The 22,349-nt window shown below is 43.2% G+C and overlaps 1 pseudogene; it reads right to left on the reverse strand.

Annotated features, from left to right (window-relative positions):
* Window positions 1-20,532: 20,532 nt before the first annotated feature.
* Window positions 20,533-21,950, reverse strand: LOC129027655 (uncharacterized; annotated as a pseudogene).
* Between the last annotated feature and the right edge of the window lie 399 nt (window positions 21,951-22,349).

A 22,349-nucleotide genomic window follows, 5' to 3' on the forward strand; every position in this document is an offset into this window, starting at 1 on the left:
CCCTCAAGAGCAGTTTCTGTTATATTAAAACCTTGGTGCCGGCAATGGATATCACTTCAAGAACTAACCCCAGGTGCAAAAGGATTGACATCTGAAAGGTAATTTTTACAAATGAATTTGTATGGGATTTTGGTGTACCCTATACGTAATAATAATGATAAAGACCAAGTCTTACATATAAATTCACAATAGCCACAAAACCAGCTAGCTATATACAATTTAACTACGGCCTCTAGTTTACATATCTTTGGGATTATAATTTAATCTGGCAATTAGAGTAAAACCTTGAACTGTAAAACTGATTATTTTGAGATATTGTAAACAAATCTCAGGGAATGCTCAATAAATATTTGAATCTAATAAGAAAAAGTGTGGAACAGAGATACACTGCTAAATATATTTAACAAACTAAAAAACTTGTATTTGTTAGAAGAATAAATTGAAACTTATTCAGTCTTATAGTTCAGATTTTAAAATTTTTATAAAGCCAGAACACAAACTCTAAGTGGATTGTACCCTAAGAGTTCATTTAAAAATTGGGAAAATCCAAGGCCGGGTGCAGCAGCTCATGCCTGCAATCCCAGCACTTTGGGAGGCTGAGGCGGGTGGATCACCTGAGATCAGGAGTTCGAAACCAGCCTGGTCAACACGGCAAAACCCCGTCTCTACTAAAAATACAAAAATTAGCTGGGCATGGTGGCGGGTGTCTGTAATCCCAGCTACTCAGAAGGCTGAGACAGGAGAATCGCTTGAACCCAGGAGGCGGATGTTGCAGCGAGCCGAGACTGTGCCATTGCACTCCGGCCTGGACCACAAGAGTGAAACTCCATCAGGCACGGTGGCTCATGCCTGTAGTCCCAGCACATTGGGAGGCCGAAGTGGGAGGTTCACAAGGTCAGGAGTTCAAGACCAGCCTGGCCAAGATGGTGAAATCTTGCCTCTACTAAAAATACAAAAATTAGCCGGGTGCAGTGGCAGGTGCCTGTAATTCGAGCCACTGGGGAGGCTGAGGCAGGAGAATCGCTTGAATCTGGGAGGTGAAGGTTGTAGTGAGCCGAGATCATACCACTGCACTCCAGCCTGGGTGACAGAGACTCTGTCTCAAAAATAAATAAAAATAAATAAATAAATAAATAAATAAAAATTGGGAAAATCCTAAGAGTAACAACAACCAAAAAGTAATGTTGTCATGAAATTGTGGTTACACTTCTTGCTTCATCGGAAAATCTTTTCATTCTTGTAAACAGCAGTGGTATATAACTGGTGGCTTTAAGAATGAGTGTTATTACACCCTCTGAAGTCTAGAGCCCACTGAACCCTAAAGGGAGTAAAATAGAGGAATGGAGTTGAAAGGTAACTATTTTTGTTGTGTCACCCCAAATACAGAATAAGGGGAGGTTTGAAGAAAATAGCCATAGTGAGTGAAATTCTAAAACAATAGAAAAAGTTAAGTGAAAGTGTTCCAAGAAAAGAGAACATTAGGAAGAGATTAGGCACAGAGAGTTTTTTTTCACTTAGCAGTAGATAGTGAATATTTTCCCATTTCAGTAATTATACTTCTATAGTATGAATGTTAACGGCTACGCAGCAAACCAATAAATTAAGGGAAAATTAATTGATTAATCACTGAGGGCAAATTCCTTAAAAGAAAATTAATTGATTAGAGGACAAATTCCTTAAGAGGGAATTTCTAGGTCAAAGGGTAAGCACATTTTGAAAACTTCAAGGACATAGTGCCAAAAAACCCTCCAGAAAATGTGTATGACTCTACATTTCTATCTGTAGTACAAGAAATATCTATTCCTACTTTTCCCAACACTGGTTATAATTATTATTTTTAATCTTGATCAGTTTTATAGAAGAAAAATGCTATTTTATGATTATAGTAACTTGCAATTGTTAAATCACTGGAGGTTAAAGATATTTGTTATTTCTTCTTTATAAAATGTGCTCTAGTGGTTTTTACAAGATGCAAAAACGAATTAACATTGCAGGCCTGAGACTACCTTAGTAAGACTTAATTGCAAGGTTAGCCCTTGGCTAGCATCTGGGAATTGGGTTTCTAGAGGTTTCCCACCATTAATTCCCTGATAAAAGTGGCTCGCTGTACCTAAACTTTGGCTTCTGCTGAACATCTGCTTTCCTTCTGAGTCCGAACTTTTGGTATGTGCCAGGCAGGAAATGCCTATAGGATCAGCCCCCAATAAAAACGTTGGGCATTAAGTCTTTAATAAGCTTCTCTGGGAGAATACATTACACGCATGCTGTCACAATGCATTGCTGGGTTGCAATCTCTATGACTCCATGGGGACAGGGCTCTGGGGAGCTTGTGCCTGGTTTCCTCTAACTTCATCCTACACACCTTTTCTTCCTTTTGTCGTAATAAACACAGCCAGGAAAAAGCCTATACACTGAGTCCACCTAGGAAATCATCAAACCTGGGGGTGATCTTGGGGACTTCAAAGATACTCATTTGTAAAAGCTTTAAACACTTTTATATTTTATTAAATACATATGTTAGTAAATAAAATTAGTTAATAAAAATATATTTTGTAAATATTTTTCCCTATCTTAGCTGTCTTTCTGTTTTTCTTTTCTTTTCTTTTCTTTTCTTTTCTTTTCTTTTTTTAAAGAGACAGGATCTCACTATGTTGCCCAGGTTGGACTTGAACTCCTGGGCTCAAGTGATCTGTCTCAGCCTTCCAAGTAGTCTCAATTTTGTTTATGGCAACTGACATTTAGAAGTTCTGAAAATTTATATGTATTCAGAGAGGTCTGTAACTACTTTTGGTGATGTTTTCTCTCCAAAAAACAGTAATGTCTACTGTTAGATTTTTATAATACACTTCTTTAATATTCTACAATACTGTATATGTCTGCTAATAAAGTTCTTATGCTATGCTAAAATTGAAGTTATTCTTGTATCTTGCTTCTTTGTATCCACGCAGCTTCTAGGCATTAGAAAACTTTTATAAGTAAAAATTTTCCTTCATAATGGGGGAAATATCTCTGTCAATTAAACTATTAAAAAGTTTCCAAACCACCTACACTTAGATATCAGAAGACCAGCTAGGAATTTAAGCTATACCTAAAACCCTCCAAAAAAGCAGAAAGAACTAAAGGAAGCAAAGATCAACCTTTTGCTACCAAACATCTACTGACATTTCATAGTTTTATTGGCTACTTTGGTCTTACCTTCTTAGAGGAAAAATTACATCACAAGAGGCTAACTACCATCCAGAACTGGAAACCTTCAAGTGCCCCTAAAACATCCTCAAGAAATGGCAGAAATATTCTGATACTAAATATTATTCAGTTTTTTTAAGCTGCAAATAATTTTTTTCTAAATCCAGTTGCTCACACCCACCTTTTTACTTATTTATTTACTTACTTCCTTACTTTAGGAGACATGGTCTTACTCTACCACCCAGACTGGAGCACAGGGGCATGACCATAGCTCACTGTAACCTTGAACCCTTGGACTCAAGTGATCCTCCCGCTTCAGCCTCCTGAGTAGCTAGGACTACAGGTACACAACACTATGCCCAACTTGCAAACATTTTTAAAAAGCAAAATGCAAAATTATCAAGAATACCAAATTGGAATGTTAAAAGTGGTAATGGTTTTATTTCAAAGAATAAGACATCTGGCCACAGTTCAACACAAAAATGTTTGATAAATAGTACTTATTTGAAATGTACAATTATTTAAACATAAAAGAATATTGACCAATAATATAACTTACTGGCACTACTGCTCTCTTTGTCCCCTGCATTTTTTGCCAGGCTCATGGCATATTCACATACTTCCGCTGCTTCTCTTTGTGCAAGTTGCCAAAGACATGCCACAGCTGCTCGTCGAAGTAACAAATGGGAACCACGTAAGTGAACCTGTAAATCATAACAATGTTAGGCAATTTCTCTTTAAAAAGCTGTAATTCTTTAATCTTATTTGCCTAATGAATATATATATGAATATATATATTTATATATGAATGAATGATATATATACAAAAATATATATATATTATGAATATATATATATATTTTTTTGTTTTTGAGACAGAGTTTTGCTCTTGTTGCCCAGGCTGGACTATAGTGGCATGATCTCACTGCAACCTCCACCTTCTGGTTTCAAGCGATTCTCCTGCCTCAGCCTCGCAAATAGCTGGGATAACAGGCACGCACCACCACACCTGGCTAATTTTTGTAATTTTAGTAGAGACGGAGTTTTGTGCCATATTGGCTAGGCTGGTCTCGAACTCATGACTTGAAGTGATCCACCTGCCTTGGCCTCCCAGAGTGCTGGGTTAACAGGCATGAGCCACTGCACCCCACTGATTAGTGCCTTTTATATGACCAGTGCCACTTAGAAATACAGTCAAATCCACTGAAAGAAGTTAAATAGTGCTGGGTGCTAAGGAATTTCTCTCTCAACCCTCCTTTTTATTTTTATTTTTATTTTATTATTATTATTTTTTTAAATGGAGTCTCACTCTATCACCCAGGCTGGAGTGCAGTGATGCAATCTCAGCTCCTCGCAACCTCTGCCTCCCGGGTTCAAGCAATTTCCTGCCTCAGCCTGCTGAGTAGCTGGGATGACAGGCACGCACCACCACACCTGGCTAATGTTTTATATTTTTAGTAGAGATGGGGTTTTGTACCATGTTGGCCAGGCTGGTCTCAAACTCCTGACCTCAAGTGATCCACCTGCCTCGGCCTCCCAAAGTGCTGAGTTAACAGGTGTGAGCCACCATGCCTGGCTTATTAGGGCCTTTTATATGACCAGTGTCACTTATAAATACAGTCAAATCTGCTGAAAGAAGTTAAATAATGCTGGGTGCTAAGGGATTTCTCTCTCAACCCTGCTTTTTTTTTTTTGAGATGGAGTCTCGTTCTGTCACCCAGGCTGGAGTGCAGTGATGCGATCTCAGCTCATCGCAACCTCTGCCTCCCGGGTTCAAGCAATTCTCCTGCCTCAGCCTCCCGAGTAGCTGGGATGACAAGCACGCACCACCACACCTGGTTAATTTTTGTATTTTTGGTAGAGACGGGGTTTTGTACCATGTTGGACAGGCTGGTCTCGAACTCATGACCTGAAGTGATCCACCCGCCTCGGCCTCCCAAAGTGCTGGGTTAACAGGCGTGAGCCACTGCGCCCGGCTGATTAGTGCCTTTTATATGACCAGTGCCACTTAGAAATACTCTGGAGCCCACGGAAAGGAGTTAAATCACCCTGGATGCTAAGGAATTTCTCTCTCAACCCTGCCTTTAATTCACAGTTTCCAGATGAGGCCATTGAAGCTCGTAGATTTTATTTCTATCACCCCCAAGTCTCTGGGGCTTGATTTCCCGGCCTCTAACAGGTGGGTACGCAAGCTGCCTCCTGTCCTTCTAGACCAGAATGCATCAATTTTTCCATCGGTTTAATCAGCTAAGAGACCTGCAGAGAGGAACGGTTAAGGATACTGCACCCCCACACCCTGTTCGTTATTTGAGGTGGGTTTTCTCCATGCTCCCTCAGTTCAACCTTCTCCCAGCTCTTTCAGTGGGATTGCTGTGTTGAAAGAAAACCTTCATGCTGAGGCACTTAGTATAAAAGTGAAACTCCATTTCAACAGGGTGGGCGTCCTAAGACGTGCTTGTCAACACTTTGCTCTTAGGGGCCCCGGAGGGCTCATGGGGAGGGGAAGACCCCTGAGGGAGTGAAACCTCTCCTCAGGCCACAAAATTGTCCCACTAAGACACCCCTAAGACACACTTTTTTTGTCTGTTTTTGAGACACAGTTTCACTCTTTTTGCCCAGCCTGGAGTGCAATGGTGCAATCTTGGTTCGCTGCAACCTCCACCTCCCGGTTTCAAGCGATCCTCCTGCCTGGGCCGGCCGAGTAGCTGGGATTACAGGTGTGTGCCACCACGCCCAGCTAATTTTTTTGTATATTTAGTAGAGACGGGGTTTCACCATGTTGGCTACGTTGGTCTTTTTTGTTTTGTTTTTTTTGAGATGGAGTCTCACTCTGTTGCCCAGGCTGGAGTGCAATGGCGCAATCTTGGCTCACTGCAACCTCCACCTTCCGGGTTCAAGCGATCCTCCTGTCTGGGCCTCCCGAGTAGCTGGGATTACAGGCATTTGCCACCATGTCCGGCAAATTTTTTTGTGTATTTAGTAGAGACGGGGTTTCACCATGTTTGCTAGGGCTGGTCTTTTTTTTTTTTTTTTTTTTTTGATATGGAGTCTCGCTCTGTTGCCCAGGCTGGAGTGTAGTGGTGTAATCTCGGCTCACCGCAGCCTTGAACTCCTGGGGGGTCAAGCAATCCTTCTGCCTCAGCCTACTGAGTACCTGGGACTACAGGGGTGTGCCACCACACCCAGCTACTTTTTTTGTATATTTAGTAGAGATGGGGTTTCACCATGTTGGCCAGGCTGGTCTTTTTTTTTTTTTTTTGAGATGGAGTCTCACTCTGTTGCCCAGGCTGGAATGCAGTGGTGCAATCTTGGCTCACTGCAGCCTCGAACTCCTGGGGGTCAAGCAATCGTCCTGCTTCAGCCTACTGTGTACCTGGGATTACAGACGTGTGCCACCACGCCTGGCTAATTTTTTTGTATATTTAATAGAGACAGGGTTTCACCATATTGGCCAGGCTGGTCTTTTTTTTTTTTTTTTTTTTTTCTGAGATGGAGTCTCGCTCTGTTGCCCAGGCTGGAGTGCAGTGGTGCAATCTTGGTTTGCTGCAACCTCCAACTCCCGGGTTCACGCGATCCTTCTGCTTGGGCCTCCCGAGTAGCTGGGATTACAGGTGTGTGCCACCACGCCCAGCTAATTTTTTTGTATATTTAATAGAGACGGGGTTTCACCATGTTGGCTAGGCTGGTCTTTTTTTTTCTTTTTTTTTTGAGATGGAGTCTCACTCTGTTGCCCAGGCTGGAGTGCAGTGGTGCAATCTCGGCTCACTGCAGCCTCGAACTACTTGGGTCAAGCAATCCTCCTGCCTCAGCCTACTGAGTACCTAGGACTACAGGTGTGTGTGTGTGTGTGTGTGTGTGTGTGTGTTTTGAGAGACAGAGTCTCACTATGTTGCTCAGACTGGTCTCAAACTCCTGGCCTTAAGCAATCCTTACTCCTTGGCCTCCCAAAATGTTGGAATTCAAGGTGTGAGCCACCACACCCAGTCCCTAAGGCACCCAATCAGCCAAGAAACGAACTCTCCAAATTCCAGGCAAGAAACACCAGCATTTGTGGCTGTTCTTTGCCTTTACAAATTGTTCAGGACTCTGGCATTTTGCTACAAAATTACATCTGGAGGCGTTTGGTGTTCAATTCTCTCGGATTGGACAAAGCAAATAAAAGCACTCACCTAGGTCGTCTGCCATTTCTTTTTCTTTCCTTTTCTTTTTTTTTTTTTTAGACAGGGTCTCGTTCTGTCACCCAGGCTGGAGTGCACTGGTGCAATCTCGGCTCACTGCAAGCTCCGCCTCCTGGGTTCAAGCCATTCTCCTGCGTCAGCCTCCCGAGTAGCTGGGACTACAGGTGCCCGCCACCACGCCCAGCTAATTTTTTGTACTTTTAGTAGAGACGGGGTTTCACCATGTTAGCCAGGATGGTCTTGATCTCCTGACCTCATGATCCTCCCGCCTCGGCCTCCCAAAGTGCTGGGATGACAGGCATGAGCCACTGCACCCGGCTGGTCGTCTGCCATTTCTAAAGACAGCCATCTGTGCTAAGCAAGATCGTCAAGATTGGAAAATAAAACCAGGAAAGAAATTTGCGTGAGGATGCCAGGAGTTTTCACAGAGAGAGGCAAGAGGATGATATCACAACACTCACGTCTGTAATAAACATAGACACACCCACATGTGTTCTGGACAGTGGAAGGTGGTGACGTAATTAAGGCTACATGTATCAGCGTTTATAATTAATTATGTTTACATAATTAAGGCTGGATGTATCAGCCTTTCCCCCATGTGGGATATCTTTCCTGGGGGGACAGAGCAAATACAAGGATATTAACAGCTAGCCTGTCAACTCCAACTCAAACACTCCTAAGACAGAAAACAGCATTAGCTTCCTTTTGTTTTGTTTTGTTTTTAAATCGCATTATTTGCTGGGTGCGGCGGCTCACGTCTTTGCTGTCATCGCCACAGTTTGGGAGGCCGAGGTGGGTGGATCACCTGATGTCAGGAGTTCAAGACCAGCCTGGCCGACATGGTGAAACCCCGTCTCTACTAAAAATACAAAAATTAGCCAGGCGTGGTGGCAGATGCCTATAACCTCAGCTACTTGGGAGGCTGAGGCAGGGTAATCGCTTGAACCCGGGAGATGGAAGTTGCAGTGAGCCGAGATCAAGCCACTGCACTCCACCCTGGATGACAAGAGTGAAACTCTGTCTCAGAAAAAAAAAAAAAAAAGCCAAACAAAAAACAAGAAAAAACAAGGCTGGGCGCGGTGGCTCATGCCTGTAATCCCAGCACTTTGGGAGGCCGAGGCAGGTGGATCACAAGGTCAGGAGATTGAGACCATCCTGGCTAACACAATGAAACCTCATCTCTATAGAAATACAAAAATTAGCTGGGAATGGTGGTGGGCACCTGTAGTCCCAGCTACTCGGGAGGCTGAGGCAGGAGAGTCACTTGAACCTGGGAGACGGAGGTTGCAGTGAGCCGAGATCGAGCCACTGCACTCCAGCCTGGGTGAGAGAGTAAAACTCTGTCTCAAAACAAAACAAAACAAAACAAAATCGTATTATTATTTACCAGCTTCACCACGTACACTTCTAAAAACCATTAATGCACGTCCCTTTTCCAAACAAAAATGGGAGGCATGGGGGCCTGGGAAGAAGATTTAAATAATTCACTACAAAAACAAATTAAGTACGGTGAGAGTTCCTTAAATCCCACTCATGCCTCGTTACTTTAATTATTATTTTTAATCCTCCGCTCAGACGATGGTCCCAGGGTAATTGCCACCCATCAGCGTCAGAATCGCTCCCACGTCTAAAAGCCTCCACTCTTCACGTGGAGAGAATTTGATGGCGTTTTTCAATTTTATGATATGGCACTTTTGCAAAGCATTGGTAATAAAGTGGTAATCTCCAACATAAAAAGAATTAGCTTTAACTCTTTCAGGCCTGGAGGCGTAGGGGCTGCATGGACTTGTGAAATGAGGCTTGATCTAAAGAAATTCTATTAAGAATTCAACATGGCACATGTATACATACGTAACAAACCTGCACATTGTGCACATGTACCCTAAAACTTAAAGTATAATAATAATAAAATTTAAAAAAAAAGAAATTTTATTAAAGAATGGATACGGTGACCGTTGCAGTGTCTCAGGCCTGTAGTCCCAGCACTTTGGGAGGCCGAGGCAGGTGGATCACCTGATGTCAGGAGTTTGAGACCAGCCTGGCCAATGTGGTGAAATGCCTTCTCTACTGAAAATACAAAAATTAGCCGGGCATGGTGGTGGGCGCCTGTAATCCCAGCTAATGGGGAGGCTGAGGCAGGAGAATTGCTTGAACCTGGAAGGTGGAGGTTGCAGTGAGCTGAGATTGGGCCATGACACTCCAGCCTGGGGATCAGAGCAAGACTCCATCTCAAAACAAAAAAACTATATACAGGTGATCGTTGAACAACACTACAAATATATGAAAAGCCATAGACTCGTTCCTTTTAAAAATGTTTAATTTTATGTTATGTGAAGCTCACCTCAGTGCATTTTTTACATAGAAAAATATATTAAAAATATATAATAATATAATCTATATTATATTTATTATAAATTATAATTAATATATCATAAATATATAATATATTTATATTATTTATTATATAATATATAATATATTTATATTATATATGATATATTATATAATATATTTATATTATATATGATATATTATATAACATATTTATATTATATATGATATATTATATAATATATTTATATTATATATGATATTATATATATATTTATATTATATATGTATATATTATATAATATTATGTATTATATAATATATAATATTTATTATATTAACAATCATTGTATTATTAATAACTAATGAGGAGCAATAATTAATTAATATTAATAGTTATTATATACTATTACATTATATATTGATATATAATATGCTATATCATATGTATGCTATATTATATATAATATGCTATATTAAATATTGTTTAATATTATTTAAATTGTATATTTAAATATATAATTTATACATATTGATATAACATATAATATAAATATATATTTATATATGACAGATGAATAATATATTATAATTAATATATAATTTTATATTATAAAATAATATATATATAGAATTATATATATTTGTCTCAGGTCTCATTTTAAAGAGGTACTTGAGAAAAATCAGTAAATATAACAAGGTGACCTTGTTTCAGTTCTGCCTCAAACAAACAAACTGTAGAAATTCATCTTTGACGTTCTAAAGCAAACCTGGGGCCAGGCGCAGTGGCTCACGCCTGTAATCCCAGCACTTTGGGAGGCCCAGGCGGGCAGATCTCCTGGGGTCATGAGTTCGAGACGAGCCTGGCCAACATGGTGAAACCCCGTTTCTACTAAAAATACAAAAATTAGCTGGGTGTGGTGGTGCATGCCTGTGATCCCAGGTACTTGGGAGGCTGAGGCAGGAGAATCACTTGAACCTGGGAGGCAGAGGTTGAAGTGAGCTGAGATTGCACCATTGCACTCCAGCCTGAGTGAAAAGAGTGAAACTCCATCTCAATAAATAAATAAATAAAGCAAATCTGAACAAAGTCCCTTAAGGAATTACTGTTATTATGAAGCATTCATAGTTAGTGTTGTGGTTATGAAATAGAACATGTTATTATCTGTTAGATTTACATCCTAAAGTAATTATAGGCTAAATGATGTAATGTCTGGAATTTGCCTCAAAATATCACAGCCTCAAAGAAACAGGTGCCTGGGAAATGATTGATGGGAATGTTTCCAGATACTCTTCTCCCTGATTCTGGATTTGCAAATTTGCATAACAAAAGTTTAAAGCAGTGTGTGAAATTCAGGTCGACTTGCTTACTCCACAAATGGGCGTTATGAAGCAAATATATGATTTTGCATTCATTGGAAGCAGTTATGATTCTTTAAAAAATGGAAAATTGCAAGGGTTGGTGAGGAGGAGGACGATGTAGAGAAATTGGACACTTCATATATTGTCTACTATTTTTGAAAAGATCTTTTCGGCTGGGACCGGTGGCTCACACCTGCAATCCAAGCACTTTGGGAGGCCAAGGCTGGTGGATCACCAGGTCAAGAGTTCGAGACCACCCTGGCCAACGTGGTGAAACTCCATCTCTACTAAAAATACAAAAATTAGCCGGGTGTGGTGGCGCGCACCTGTAATCCTAGCTACTCAGGAGGCTGAGGCAGGAGAATCACTTGAACCCAGGAGATGGAGGTTGCAGTGAGCTGAGATCACACCACTGCACTCCAGCCTGGGTGACAGAGCGAGAATCCATCTCAAAAAAATAAATAAGTAAAAATAAAAAAAAAGGAAAGGATCCATTCTAGGGTGTAGCACTAGAGATCTTTGACTTAACAATCAGTAAAAATAAGAATTAAAACAATACACATCACTTGAGCCCAGGAGTTCGGGACCAGCGTGGACAACAGAGCAAGACCCCATCTGTCCAAAAGTTACAAAAATTAGTTTGGCGTGGTGGCACTCACCTGTAGTCTCAGCTACTTGGGAGGCTGAAATGGGAGGATCACTTGAGCCCAGGAGGTCGAGGCTGTAGTGAGCCATGATTGCACCACTGCACTCCAGCCTGGGCAGCACAGTGAGACTGATTGCAGTGGGGAAATAGGAACACTTTTTTTTTTTTTTTTTTGAGACAGTCTCGCTCTGTCGCCGAGGCTGGAGTGCAGTGGTGCAATCTCGGCTCACTGCAAGCTCCACCTCCTGGTTTCACACCATTCTCCTGCCTTAGCCTCCCAAGTAGCTGGGACTACAGGCACCCGCCACCACGCCCAGCTAATTTTTTGTATTTTTTAGTAGAGATAGGGTTTCACCGTGTTAGCCAGGATGGTCTTGATCTCCTGATCTCATGATCCACCGGCCTCAGCCTCCCAAAGTACTGGGATTACAGGCATGAGCCACCATGCCTGGTGAAATAGGAACACTTTTACACTGTTGGTGGGAGTGTAAATTAGTTCAACCATGTGGAAGACAGTGTGGTGATTCCTCAAGGATCTAGAACCAGAAATACCATTTGATCCAGCAATCCCATGACTGGGTACACACCCAAAGGATTATAAATCATTCTACTATAAAGACACATGCACATGTATGTTTACTGCAGCACTATTCACAATAGCAAAGACTTGGAACCAACCCAAATGCCCATCAATGATAGACTGGATAAAGAAAGTGTGGCACATATACACAATGGAATACTATGCAGCCATAAAAAAGGATGAGTTCATGTCCTTTGCAGAGACATGGATAAAGCTGGAAACTATCATCCTCAGCAAAGTAACACAGGAACAGAAAACCAAACACTGCATGTTCTCACTCATAAGTGGGATTCAAACAGTGAGACCACATGGACACATGGTGGGTAACATCACACACCGGGGCCTGTTGGGGCATTGGGGACTAGGGGAAGGAGAGCATTAGGACAAATACCTCATGCATATGGGGCTTAAAACCTAGATGATGGGTTGATAGGTGCAGCAAACCACCATGGCACATGTATACCTGTGTAACTAACCTGCACGTTCTGCACATGTATCCCTGAACTTAAAGTAAAATTTTAAAAATAAGAAATTATTGCACTGCCTGGCACGTTGACTCATGCCTGTAATCCCAGCACTTTGGGAGGCCAAGGTGGGCAGATCACCTGAGGTCAGGTGTTCCAGACCAGCCTGACCAACATGGAGATACAACGTCTCTACTAAAAATACAAAATTAGACGGGCGTGGTGGCAGGTGCCTGTAGTCCCAGCTACTTGGTAGGCTGAGGCCAGAGAATTGCTTGAACCTGGGAGGCAGAGGTTGCAGTGAGCTGAGATTGTACCATTGCACTCCAGCCTGGGCAACAAGAACGAAACTCCGTCTCAACAAAGAAAAAAAAAAAAAAAGATTGCAATGGCAAATTTATGGTATGTGTATTTTACCAGAATAGAAAAAGTAGTTCATGAAGGTGTTTTAAAATGTTTAAGAAATAGCATCTCCTACTGCACTCCAGCCTGGGCAACAGAGCAAGACTCCGTCTCCAAAAAAAAAAAAAAAAAAAAAAAAGGAAAAAATAGCATCTCCTAAATGGTACCATGAATCCTCTCATATATTTCTTCTAGCCCCATCTTTTTCTTTCTCAAATATGTTCTCGTGAATTGGGAGACAGAACTGCCATTTCCACACCTCATTTGACCCCATCCCTGAATGTTTACTAAGAAGTCCTTGTTCAACAGCACCCACTCCACTTCCCCTGTCCTTCTGTTTCTGTCCTGCATTCTGTGCAGACACCACTCCAGGCCTGGGATCAAGCTTTTCTCTAACCAGTTCCTCTGAGCAGCCAGGATGCACGTGGCCTGAGCGGCCAGGATGGATGGGGCCTGGCTTAGAACTGATGCTTCCATTGCAGAGAAAGGGAAAAGGTCCTGTCTTGTATCTGACTGAGATGTCTGGGCAACAAGAGAGGCAAGCATTAGGGATCACATTCAGCCCAGGGAATGTGTCCAGGATACACAGATAGATAGATAGATGATAAATAGGTAGATAGATGATAGACTGATGATAGATAGATAGATACATGACAGACAGATACATAGATACATATATAGATTGATGATAGATAGGTTGATGATTAATAGACTCGTGATAGATAGATAATAGATGAGATCAATCGAAAGTTAGATGACAGATGAAATAGATAGATAGACAGATAGATAATGGATAGATAGATACACAGAGAGTAGATAGATGAATAGATAGATCTATAGATACATAGATGATAGATAGAATATAGAAGATAGATTGATGATTAATAGACTAATGATAGATAATAGATGAGATCAATCGATAGTTACATGATAGATGAGAATAAATAGATGACAGAGAAATAGGTCGATAAATAGGTAGATAATGGATAGACAGATACATAGATAGTAGATGAATGGATGGATCTATAGATACGTAGATAATAGATAGGTAGATAGAAGATAGAAGATAGATGAATGATTTATAGAAAGACTGATGATACATAGGTAGATAGATAGATACATACATGATAGATGATAATGTATGCAATCAATAGAATATAGATGATGGATGGATAGGTAGATGATAGATTACATAGACAGATAGATGATAGATGATATATAGATACATAGACAGATAAATAGATGATAGATAGATATATGATAGATGATAGATACATAGATAGATGATAGATGATAGACAAAAAGATGATAGAAAAACAGAAAGATGATAGATGATAGATAGACAGATAGATAGATACATAGATGGATGGATGGATAGATAGATAAATAGATAGATACATAGATGGATGGATGGATAGATAGATACATAGATGGTACATGGATGGATGGATAGATAGATGATAGATAGATAGATAGATAAATGGACAGATAGACAGATACATAGATAGATATCAATGTGAGGTGGGTTGGACCCTAGGAGGGGAGGGATGAGAGGGAATTCAGAGTTGAGACAGGTGGCAGGGCCAGATGAGCCTCTCAAGGGCCTGGGGTGCCCAACTGAGGAAGGGTGTGGGCTCCAGAGGGAGAAGTGGGATCCAGGAAGTAATGAGGCCAGTCTGGAAGCCACCGGAACAGAGACACAGGGACAGATCCAGGCCCAGAGCTGGGAGTCAGTGACCAGTTCCCAAAACAGTGAGGCTTGGGGACATAGTGAGGCCAGAAGTCAGAGCTGACGCTGTGGAATTTCCAGTGTGGGGATGCCGCAGGCCAGACTGTGTGTGGGCGGTGGGTTCAATGGAGGACTCCCCAAAACATATGTCCACCTGGATCCTGGGAAAGTGACCTTATTTGGAAACAGGGTCTTTGCAGATGTAATTAGGTGAAGGATCTGGAGATGAGACCATCCTGGAGTAGGGTGGGCCCTAATCTAAAGACAGGCGTCCTTCTAAGAGACAGAAGAGGAGACCGTCACAGAGGAAAAGGCCACGTGGAGATGGAGGCAGAGACTGGAGTGATGTGGCCACAAACCCAGGGATGCCTGGAGCCCCCAGGAGCTGGGAGAGGCAGGAAGGATCCTCCCCTAGAGCCTCCAGAAGGAACTGAACACAATCATAGTGGACCCAATACTGGCCTTCCTGGAGTCCAGAAGTCCTCCCTGTCTCTCCTCCATCTCCACGTCGCCTTCTCCTCCGTGTCTGTGTCTCCTCTTCTGTCTCTTAGAAAGACACTTGTCATTGCATTTAGGATCCACCTTACTTCAGGATGATCTCATGTTGAAATCCTTAACTAACTGCATCTGCAGAAACCCTATTTCCAGATAAGGTCTCGTTCACAGGCTATGAGACTGAGGATGTACATACAGTTTTTAGGAGGACCACAGTTCAGGACACAGAGAGATTAAATTTTTCTTGTTTGATCCCCTGGTTTTTGGCATTTTGTGACAGCATCCCCAGGAAACCCTTACAATATCTAAACCTTTTGCTTCTTTCAAGGGCTCGTCTCTCCGTTCCCTTCTGGTATCTGCCTCATCCCCTTGCCTCCCGAGTCCACCCTCATGGATCTGAGAGCAGGGAGTCAGGGCTCATGGCCTCAAGAGAGACACCCCCAAGGAAGGCAAATCCAATTCCCCACGGAGCCCATTTTCCAACCCGTTACATTGCAGGTGCCAGTTTGTGGTGAAAACATCCAGAAAAGGTTTAGGCAGGAAGAGACGCAGCGTCTCAGCCCATCAGCCTACGGGAAGAAAGGCTGCTTGCAGCTGACCGTCTCATCTCTGCCTGCTTTTCTCACTGTGGGTTAAATTGCCACAGTGTCCAGAACCCGCTTACTCTGCCAACCCATCAACAGTGATATGAGCTCACAGGAGCCTGTGGTTTCATGCCCACACCCTTGAAATAGGTGCCCAAACTGCCATGTCCAAGATGTAGACGGGTAAGCTCCATTTTACACCCCGAAGTCTCATTTTTTGAAGACCCCCCTCAACAAGGATTAGAATTGTTATATTTCCCGCACAAACCAGACATTAAAAAAAGAAGAAGAAAAAAGAAACATCAAAATGGCTCTTATTGATGAGTGGAGAAATTCAAAATCTAAAGCAGCCCCTTTTAAAGTCAGTGGTGCCAAAGGTATGAAAATGCAAAATCCTTTCCAGAATTACACACACACACACACACACACACACACACACACACTTCTCTAGGGATGTCGTTACAGGCTCATAAAAAGTCAAATTGCCATTCCTGGAGTGCTCCAATAATTTATATGTATCATTTCTTGTAGCGTCGGTGCGTTGGCCCGCTGACCTGACCACCTACGTACACGCAGAGATGCACGTCGGGGCCGTGGAACCTGCCACACTGTCTTAGGAAGACAGGAATTTGAAATCAGAGCCGAGTTCCAAAGTCCAGTATCAATGTGGGTTTCTGGGTGAAAACACAAAACTGAATGAATGCCTTCTCAAGATGCCAGCTCCAAAGTTTAAAACCCACTCATCTTCTAGCTGGCCCAAGAAGCACCTAATGATAAATATATATTTATCAAGGTGGTATATTTTCTGACTCTTACTGTCATCATGGAAAAATAATCGTGACGACATCTCGGAAAAGACGGAGTTAATTTTGCTGAGGTTGACTTGGGTGTCTGGAGATAAGACTCCTTTTCAACGCCACAGTTACAATCCAGGAAAAAGGCAGTGTGGAGACGGGCAGGTCATTTACATGGCTCCCTCCCCTTTTAGAAGGTTTTTTTTTTTTTTTCCCATGAGGACGCCAAAGTTCAGGAGAAGTTGGCAACACAGTGAAACATTCATACCTCTGCAAAGCCCAGGTCTTTAGCGTGTGTGGCTGCTTCATAACTTTGCAACTGTTTGACCCGGCCTTTTTAACGACCGGCTACAAAACCCATGCTAATTAGTGGCAGCAGGGACCAGGCCCCACGTCTGGCCTCCCCACATTCTGGGGTGAGCCCGTGACTGCTAAGCAGTGGGTGCATCCAGCCCTACACACGCTGCTAACACTTTGCTGCAAACCCCAGGTTTATCCCAAAGTAATTTGTCTTTGCACCTCGGAGCAGCCAAGGGCAAAAGTGGGTTAAAACAAGAGCGGTATTAAAGTAATTTTCCCATGGACGGGGAAGCAACCAAAGGTCCTCATGGTGGATGTTGCAAATCGGTGCTTCTATGTAGAAATGGTCTATGTACATGTCTGTGTAGAAATGGTCATTTTTTTCCTTGAAAAATTAAATCTCAGAGCATTAGTTAACATCTGCAATGAGCCCTCATGCCTCATTCTTATTTTTTTCAGTTCTAAAAGGGTAGGAAACCTACATTAAACTGTGTTGTGTGTCCATGTGTGTCTTGAGTGCATGTGCTGTGTTCATCATGTGTTTGTGCATGTGTCTCTTGTGTGTTGTGTGTCTGTGGAGCGTGTTGTGTGTGTGTCTGTTGTGTGTTGTGTGTGTGTCTGTTGAGTGTGTTGTGTATAGATGTGTGTGTCTTGTATATATGATGTGTTTGTGTGTCTCTTGTGTGTTGTGTGTCTGTTGAGCATGTTGTGTGTGTCTGTTGTGTGTCTGTTGAGTGTGTTGTGTATAGATCTGTGTGTCTTGTATATATGATGTGTTTGTGTGTGTGTTTGTTGAATGTGTGTTGTATATTAGTGTCTGTCTGTTGATCCCGTGTGTGGTATTGTGTATGTACATGTGTGTTCTCTATAGACGTTGTGTCTTGAGTGTGTCTTGTGTGTGTGTCTGTTAAGCATGTGTGGTATTGTGTATATGCATGTGTGTTGTGTATAGAAGTGTCTTGAGTGTGGGTTGTGTGTATGTGTGTCTGTTGATCGTGTGTGGCATTATTTATATATACATGTGTGTCGTGTTGTCGTGTATAGATGTTTTGAGTGTGTGTGTGTGTATGATATGTTTGTGTCTGACTGTGTGTTGTGTATGCATGCGTGTGTCTGTTGAGCGTGCTGTGTTGTGTCTATACATGTACGTTGTCTAAAGATGTGTGTGTGTCTTGAGTGTCTGTGTTGTGTGTGGATCTGTGTGTGCACCTCTGGGTGCATCCAGCCCTACACAAACGGCTCACACTATGGTGCAAACCCCAGGTTTATCCCAAAGTAATTTGTCTTTGCACCTCGGACCAGCCAAGGGAGAAAGTGGGTTAAAACAAGAGCGGTATTGGCCGGGTGAAGTGGCTCACACCTGTAATCCCAACACTTTGGGAGGCCGAAGTGGGCGGATCACGATGTTAGGAGATCGAGACCATCCTGGCTAACACGGTGAAACCACATCTCTACTAAAAATACAAAAAATTAGCCGGGTGTGGTGGCGGGCGCCTGTAGTCCCAGCTACTCAGGAGGCTGAGGCAGGAGAATGGCATGAACCCGGGAGGCAGAGCTTGCAGTGAGCCGAGATCACACCACTGCACTCCAGCCTGGACGACAGAGCAAGACTCCGTCTCAAAAACAAAAAAAAACAAAAAAAAAAAAAAACAAGAGCGGTATTAAAGCAATTTTCCCATGAAGGGGGAAGCAAACAAAAGTCCTCATGATGGACATTGCAAATCGGTGCTTCTATGTAGAAATGGTCTATGTACATGTCTGTGTAGAAATGGTCATTTTTTTCCTTGAAAAATTAAATCTCAGAGCATTAGTTAACTTCTGCAATGAGCCCTCACGCCTCATTCTTCTTTCAGGATCCTGCATCCATCCCTCCCCTGGCAGACCTGGCCCTGGAAGGACCTCTCCAGCTCCAAATGCTGCAAACTCTCCCACCACCGATGGCCTCTTTAATATCCAAATGGGAAGGTGAAAACAATTTTCCATCCCACACATACTCCTCCTGCAGTATCTCCCCAGCTTTTGTGGGGTGGGTGGGCAGCAGGGAGCCGGTCATATCTTAAGTAAAGGGGTCCAGAGCCATGTTTGTGACAGGCAAGCCCACCTCTGCAACTGCCCAGACGTTGCAACACTTCCCGGACGTTGACCTCCACGGTGATGGAGCTGCCAAGCTGGCAAGCAGGATTCACACCTAGCAGCTTTGCAAAGTGCTGGGTTAATGTATTTTCCATGATATATGGTTTGTTTTTGTTTTTGTTTTTTTTGAGACAGAGTCTCGCTCTGTCACTCAACCTGCAGGGTGCAGTGGTGCAATCTCAGCTCACTGCAGCCTCTACCCTCTGAGTTCCAGCGATTCTCCTGCCTCGGCCTCCTGAGTAGCTGGGATTACAGGCCTCCACCACCACGCCCAGCTAATTTTTGTATTTTTAGTAGAGATGGGGTTTCGCCACGTTGGCCAGGCTGGTCTGGAACTCTTGACCTCTGGTGATCCGCCCGCCTCAGCCTCCCAAAGTGCTGGGATTACAGGTGTGAGCCACCACATCTGGCCCATGATATATGTGTCTGTTTGTTTGTTTTGAGATGGAGTCTCACTCTGTCACCCAGGCTGGAATGCAGGGGCGTGATCTAGGCTCACTGTAAGCTCCTCCTCCCGGGTTCACGCCATTCTCCTGCCTCAGCCTCCTGAGTAGCTGGGACTACAGGCATCCGCCACCACGCCCGGCTAATTTTTTTTGTATTTTTAGTAGAGACGGGGTTTCACCATGTTAGCCAGGCTGGTCTCGATCTCCTGACTTCGTGATCTGCCCGCCTCGGCCTCCCAAAGTGCTGGGATTACAGGCTTGAGCACCCGCGCCCGGCCTATGTGTTTTTAAGGAGGCCGACCTGGGTGTAGTTTTCCTTGTTGAAATGTGTCTCTAAGCAGGTTCCTGGCTCCTGGACTTTCTGGGGCAGGGTCTCCACCCTGTCCCTGGGCAGCTCAGGGGCTGACCCGGAAACCGTGAATTCAGCATGCTCAGCAAAGCCTGCAAAGCCATCCTCTTCTGAACAAAGTTCCGACTTCAATTCCCCTGTTCTCAGATGTCAGGCATAGAGCAGAGTCTTGTTAACCAAGGTCACACTATTTCATACTGAATTGTTACAAATTAGTACTTATTCATCCTGCGTAACTGCAACTTTGTATTTTTAACCAATACCTCTTCATTTCCTCCTGCTGATGATCAGGGTATATCTATAGATAATCATCACATTGGCCGGGCGCGGTGGCTCACACGTGTAATCCCAGCACTTCGGGAGGCCGAGGCAGGCAGATCACGAAGTCAGGAGATTGAGACCATCCTGGCTAAAACGGTGAAACCCTGTCTCTACTAAAAATACAAAAAATTAGGTGGACATGGTGGTGGGTGCCTATAGTCCCAGCTACTGGGGAGGCTGAGGCAGGAGAATGGCGTGAACCCGGGAGGCAGAGCTTGCAGTGAGCCGAGATTGCCCCACTGCACTCCAGCCTGGGCAACAGAGCGACAGAGCGAGACTCTGTCTCAAAAAAAAAAAAAAAAAAAAAGTCTGCCAAGGAGTTTTGCTTCACCCATGAAAGGAAGAAAATGGTCCAGGTAAAACGGCCATCGGGATGTAACAAAAAATTGTCAACGATCACACCCTATAGAGGTGGCTGATTTGATACAACAGCCAGTGAACTTTTTGACGACAAATATTGCAGACTGCAAGAGACGCTTCTCGTTCACGGAAATAGAAATAAAGCATGGTGTCTGCGCCCGGCTTTCTGCTGTAAGCTGAAGTATTTCACGGCAGCAGGAATTGGGCAACCCACCGTTTACACTCCATCCTTTGAAACTGGGCTGAGTGGGGTGGCGACCTGCCTTTGGGGAGAAAAGCAAATTTTATTTAAGCCCCTGAATGAGGAGAGTGTTGGCCAGGCGTGGTGGCTCACGCCTGTAATCCCAGCACTTTGGGAGGCTGAGGTGGGTGGATCATTTGAGGTCAGGAGTTCGAGACCAGCCTGGCCAGCATGATGAAACCCCGTCTCTACTGAAAATACAAAATTAACCAGGCGTGGTGGCACACGCCTGTAATCCCAGCTACTGGGGAGGCTGAGGCAGGAGAATCGCTTGAACCCGGGAGGCGGAGTTTGCAGTAAGCCAAGATCATGCCATTGCACTCCAGCCTGGGTGACAAGAGCGAAAGTCTGTCTCAAAAAAAAAATAAAAATAAAAATAAAGAGTTGATCTCCTAGGAATGGACAGCACAGTGGTGATTACCAGAAGCTGTGGAAGGGAGGGAGAAAGAAGGGATGGAAAGAGGTTGGTCCACGTGTACAAAGTTACAATTAAATAGGAGTAAATTACATAGTTTTATTTCTCTGCAGGGTGACAATATTTAACAAGAATATATTGTATATTACGAAATAGTCCAAAGAGAGGATTTTCTTGGAGGGAAGTGTGGGAAGGGGGCGAGGGATAAAAGACAACAAATTTGATACAATGTATACTGCTCGGGTGTTGGGCGCACCACATTCTCACGAATCTCCATTGAATAACTTACTCATGTAACCAAATACCACCTGTACTCCAATAACTTATGGAAAAATAAAGTTTTTTAAAAAAGATACATATTGCAGGGCATGGTGGCTCACGCCTGTAATCCCAGCACTTTGTGAGGCTGAGGCAGGTGGATCACTTGAGGTCAGGAGTTCGAGACCAGCCTGACCAGCATGATGAAACCCTGTCTCTACTGAAAATACAAAATTAACCAGGCGTGGTGGCACATGCCTGTAATCCCAGCTACTTGGGAGGCTGAGGCAGGATAATCGCTTGAACCTGGGAGGCGGAGGTTGCAGTGAGCCAAGATCATGCCATTGCACTCCAGCCTGGGTGACAAGAGCGAAACTCTGTCTCAAAAAAAAAAAACAAAACACATATTCCTTAGCCACTGGAAAATGAGATTTCTGAGCAGCTGGATCTGATAATTACCATGAGGTGTCGTTACATGATGTACACGTGCTTGGAAACATTATATTATATGTCATAAATGTGTGCAATCATTATGGAGTTTTTTTCTTGAGACAGGGTCTTGCTCTGTTGCCTAAGCTGGAGTGTGCAGTGATGCAATCACGGCTCAGTGCAGCCTCAACCTCCCGGACTCAAACCATCCTTCCACCTCAGCCTCCCCAGTAGCTGGAAATACAGGTCTGCACCAGTAGGTCCAGCTAACTTTTGTACTTTTTTTTAAAGAGATGGGATCTTGCTATGTTGCCCAGGCTGGTCTTGAACTTCTGGCCTTGTGATT

Source organism: Pongo pygmaeus, chromosome 22 (assembly GCF_028885625.2).
Source record: "Pongo pygmaeus isolate AG05252 chromosome 22, NHGRI_mPonPyg2-v2.0_pri, whole genome shotgun sequence".
Classification (NCBI taxonomy): Eukaryota; Metazoa; Chordata; class Mammalia; order Primates; family Hominidae; genus Pongo; species Pongo pygmaeus.